General features: G+C 34.3%; 1 long non-coding RNA gene across 2 annotated transcripts; it reads right to left on the bottom strand.

Moving 5' to 3' along the window:
- Window positions 1-208: 208 nt before the first annotated feature.
- LOC120078668 (uncharacterized) lies at window positions 209-5,054 on the bottom strand. Of its 2 annotated transcripts, XR_016529772.1 has the most exons (5): window positions 4,714-5,054; window positions 1,473-1,850; window positions 1,250-1,312; window positions 1,049-1,118; window positions 209-453 (listed from the first exon to the last, which is right to left on the bottom strand). It is a non-coding gene; the product is annotated as an uncharacterized LOC120078668 (long non-coding RNA). The 2 variants fall into 2 exon arrangements; XR_005482069.2 differs by lacking the exons at window positions 1,473-1,850; window positions 4,714-5,054 and having other exon boundaries at window positions 1,250-1,442.
- Window positions 5,055-5,629: the final 575 nt, after the last annotated feature.

Here is a 5,629-nt window from a genome sequence, read left to right as displayed (position 1 = left end):
TGCACCTAATGACCTGAAGACGAAGCACCTAATGTACGTTGTGGACAAGTACGTCTGTTATGTCCTTCTCTCTTGCAAATTGTACATCGAACTTTTTGGCTTGTGTAACGATCCGACCCCCTAGTACTTAAGTTAGGCTGTTAATAAATACATGCATGTATGGAACTTAAAACGACACTCTTTTATGGTGAAATAAATGCTAAATAAATAAGGTAAGTTCAAAAGTCCTTTATTAAATGCAAATATTAAAAACAACAATAAGGTACCAATAAATCATAAATGTTAATAAATAAGTCCGAAAACAATCCTTAATTGTAGGTTTCAAATATCAAAACTGAAAATTAAGTAAAACATGAAAGGAAATCTAAGTCTTATGAGCGGAAGCATAAAACCAGTCCCAGTGGCTTGATCGTGAATTCCGCTTGTCCATCCCTGGTGCATCTCTACCTTTACCTGAAACAACAGCATGAGAAAGAATGAGTATAAAATACTCAGTAAGTAATCCCACTACTGGGGTCAAGTTAGGCATCTATGTTCTTTAGATGCCTACCTCTGGTGGAACATATAAACGGCCCTAATCCTCATGGGACACCTACAAACATGCAAAACTAGTTTCTACCCTACTATAATTAAGTATGCCCACTACCTCTGGTGAATCTCGAAGGAAACACAATATCTGGTGAATCCCGAAGGAAACACAATCTAGTGAATCTTGAAGGAAACACAATATCTAGTGGGGATCTAACTAATCAGTAAAATCACTATCATAGTCTCAACATCATAATTATCACAATATGGTTCTATGACATACATACATGCCTTAATATCCACAGATCAAATACAACCTCACGAAATCAAATATCATCTCACGCTAGCATTTAAGTATCTACGTGCACAAATAAATCTTTCAGATCCTCAATCAAGAACATACATCGGTTGTACTAAACTATCAGTCTATCATGCCATCATTTTGTCACAATATTCATCTATCATACTAACTACATCTAGTGCCTGGCCCGTGGGCAGTTTTAATAGTAAGATTACTTACCTCAAATTTGGTCACAATTTAATCCAAGTAATTAACCCTCTTACAACTCTTGGAAGGCTTTGAATCCACCCTATAACATACATTACAAATATTAATTTAGTACCCCTGGTCCAAAAATAACAAATCCAAAGTTTTAAACTCATCTTTGGGGATATAAATCCAATTAACCAAATTATTTAAAGATCTTCAATTTAACTTTACCTAAATTGAAAATCCGCAGATAATATCAGACAACCAACGAAACCAGCAACTCCAAGTAAGACCCTGACATAAGAACGCAACCAAGTTTTAAAATTAAAAGCAAGGCCTAATCACACATACTCCAAGTACTGCCAAAAGTCTGGGTAAACTCACTTAAGGTGTGATATGAGGCACACCAAATTTGCTAAAACAATTCTAACTTCACCTAACAACACCTTAATACCTTTAAGAACATGAATCCAAAATTGAAACATAAAGGCCTCAATCGATTGGTGCCAAAAGTAAATGGCCAGTCAAGAATCAACTGAAAACAACCACAAACAACAGAAATCTTATCCAAGTTGATAAATCTGATGACGGCAAAAGCAACGACGGTGACGACAGGAGGAATCCGGTGTAGATCCAGTCGATTGAAGGAGAGGAGCAGCGGTGGCGGCAGTGGCTTGGGTGCAGACGCGTCTGGAGCGACGCTAGTCGATTCGTGGGCGACGCACAGAGGAACGGCTGTGGAGGCTTGCTATAGGGCTCGGGTGAAGACGGTTTGGAGCAGCATTAGAGAGGACGGCGGTTGGCGATCTGGTCGGGCTGAGGAGAACGACGGCTGGGTAAAAAAAAACGAAGGGGGGTTTTATAAAATAATAATAATAATAATAATAATAATAATAAAGAACTAAAAAGAAAATAAATATAAACTATATTTTATTCTTTTCCTTATTCCACTTGATACTATTAAATTCCTTCCCTTACCAAAATGAAATTAATTCCTGTCATTAATTTCCAAATTGAATAATTTCACGCCAACAATTAAGTTCCCGCAATTACACTTGAAGTCAAAAATTCTAAAAATACCATTCAATAATAAAAATTACTGAAATTACATTATTACTAAAAAAATGCGGGGTGTTACAGCTTGCCTCTCTCTAATCCATTTCATTATGAATGCGTGTACTTTAATTCAACCCAAATGCAAACAAAATAATATATATATGAACCAATCTTCATTTTTATAAACATATATATATATATATATATATATATATTTAGGTTCAACCCAACAAATACATAATCATCCAATAAATTAATCATTAAAAAAAATAGCCTAACAAATAAACAAACATAATCATCTAGAAAAATAGTCCAACAAAACTAGTCCAACAAAATCTAATTTATAAGTTCAACATATATCCAAAAATAAATCATGGATCCATAAACTACACATTAAGTTCAGCTCAGCCCAAATGCAAACAAAATGATATATATATATATATGGATATTATATATTGGAAAACAACGTAGGAAAAAATTTTACCTCAATCAAAGAGAGGCAAAAGCTTTCGGACGAATGGTTGGACGATTTTGGATGGACGGTTAAATGGAGAAAAAATGATACGTTTTGATGGACGGTTAAATTTTCGAATATATTGGGAGGTTTAAGGATGATTTTGGATGGGGAAGACGGAAGCAAATGGAGGCAGAAGCTTTCGGACAAGGAAACTTTCGGAGAGGAAGAAGAAGGGTCGCACGACGGTTTAATAGAGAAGGAAGTTGTATGCCGGGTACACGATTACCTCAGTCAACGATTGGTAGTCTGCGCGTGCAAGATTAATAGGCACTCGTGTACTGGGTACACGATTTAGACATAATCGTGTACTAGGATATGGTTTAAAAACCTATTTTTGTCAATATTTTCAATTCTACCATGTTTTTGTTAATATATATTAAAATAAAATTATTTAAAAAAAATCAAATTTATTAAAATTCATAAATTATATAAAAGAGTGTAATTTTAGTATTATGATTTATACCTATTATCATATAACCCTATATATATGAACATTTAACACAAAATTTGTGGTACTATTAATCATATCATTACAAAGTTGTTTGAGAGTTGTATACCTACATTAATATATATATTCTTACTTTATAAGTTCGACATATATTTGAAAATCATGTCCCCATAGTATAAAAAGGATATGATATTCGATGCACCAATGAGAGTTTATTAAAATTCACGAATTATATATAAGAGTATACTTTTAGTATTATAATTTATTCCTATTATCAATAACCCTATATATGAACCTTTAACACAAATTTTGTGGTACTATTAAACATATCATTACAAATTTCTACAATAAAGGGACAGATGAATTGTGGAAAGAATATTTGAATGAATAATTTCTATGTTAACTTGAGATTTACATAGGAAATTTATAGAAAGGATGATGATCAAATTTCCTAATTATAGTCTAAATATATGCATAATACATAAATTAAGGTCTAAATATCTCAACAACCTCCCTCAAACTCGAGGTGGTAGATACAACTTGAGTTTGTGAGTGGATAAACTGAAGCAACTGGATGACCGAATTTGAAGTACAATTCTGAATCAAAACACAATAGATCTACACAGGAAACAAAAACCTATGAAGAACTAAAATACAGAGAACTTCTGGGTTGCAAACATGAACTCACAAACTTCTAGTTGGAAACAGAGACCTACATAGAAATATAAAACAAAACCCACGAACTTTTGAACTAAAAACAGAAATCTACGTAAATATCAAAAACTAAAACAAAACAGAGACTCTAGAAAATCTGAAAACTGAACAAAGACTGAAACTGAAAAAAGAATCAACTAAGAACAAAATTGGTAACTGATTTGACTAAATGAAACCAAACCAAGTTGATTGAACCCAACCGATCCATCTGAACAAAATCGGTTTGATTGAAACTGGGTCAGTTTAAAAACTAATGTGTGAAGGACACAAGGGAGGGAGAGGGTTTGGACGACGAAGACCACGATGGAGAAGTGATGGAGGAGCGACCCATCTGAACCCATGGTAGGTCTTCATTGGAGTTATCTGGGCAGGGCAGATGTGGAATGGATCGAACAAATCTGTACACGAGGTCGATGAATCTGTGTAGTCTCTTTGAAGAACCGAGTAGAGATCGACTAATTTGGGCAGAGATCGACGAGTTGTGCACGACGTCGACGAATCTGGGGACAAACAGGTTAATGACAGACAGGTCTGCGGTCAACGGAGCTCACGAGTGATGGATCGTGCGGCTGGGCTGAACGAAAATGGGTGAAGAAACACTAGTGTGGATCTAGCAAGTTGGATTGGTAAAGCGCGAATCTGGGCAATCTGGTACACTAATAAAGACACACGGTTGTAGATTTGGTACCAACAACAAAAGAATTGGTCGAAGCCTCAGGATCTGAAGCGAGCAATAGTTAAATTTGATGGTGGCATGCAGACGAGACTACGAACGTGACGGACATGGACGAATCGACAGAGGTGTTTCAGATTTGAGCAAGCGCGGATTTTGGAGGATGGTAGTTGTAAGAGTAAATTAGCATGCAGCGGAAGTAACAAGAATCAATAAGCACCCTAATTCATTAATTTTGGCAGAAACTAAAGCATGTTCATCTAACATAAGAGGGTTTGAAGTTATACCTTTGTAAAACTTTTCAAGATCTTGATCCTCAGCTGTTGTCTTCTTAAAAACTTGTTGTGAACCACATCAAGATCTTTCCCACTATCCTCTTGGAGCTTTAGAATGAGTTGTGAGAATCAAGAATAGCTTGAACAATAGAAAATTAGGAGCGAAGCTCACTACTACAAAACCACTTAAAGAACTTTTCTTCAGCATAATTTTTTCTGAAAAAAACTCTTTGAATGCATCCTTAATTCCACTCCAATCTTCTTTATTTATTGCAGGTTAACATGCAAAGAAGATAGCTGCATGAGATGCGGCTCATGCTTGGAATTAATGAAACAAATATGAATATTTTTTGTGTGAGCTAGTTGAAGAAGATAATGGAAAAACCCATTTTTCCATTTTGTATAAGTTTTTGTAATTTTTCAATTTTCAAAAATGATTTCAAAATCAATTTGATTTAAAACTGAAATTATTATTAATTTTATAGAATTAATTTCATAAATTAATTTGCTAATAAAATTAATAAATAATTATTTAAATAATTATAATTAATTTAATATCAAATATTAAATTAATTTTTACACAAATCCACATTCATATATTTAAATCATATTTAAATATAAATTCTCCTATTTCGTTTAATTCTAATTTGAAGGTTTCAAAGTAACTTATCATGCTACTCTAAAGCTTATCCATTTACGATCTAGTAGGGGACTTCACAAACCTACAGATCGTGGGCTCCAACGATTGGCTAAACTCATTATACCGAATTACCCTCATTCGTTAACTAATGGGTCACCCCACTAAAGCCCATAGTTGAACTCCCCTACTATACATATATTATGTCCATTTGACATAGTAAGTTGATCTTTCACAGGTTGTTCGTAATCACAGTTGCGTCAAGATCACCGTTTTACCCCTATGAATACA

The sequence above is a fragment of the Benincasa hispida genome, chromosome 5, assembly GCF_027475165.1.
Source record: "Benincasa hispida cultivar pf3 chromosome 5, pf3_genome.v1.1, whole genome shotgun sequence".
NCBI lineage: Eukaryota > Viridiplantae > Streptophyta > Magnoliopsida > Cucurbitales > Cucurbitaceae > Benincasa > Benincasa hispida.
Note: the sequence above shows the minus strand (reverse complement) of the source record. Positions and strands in the feature narration are given on the sequence as shown.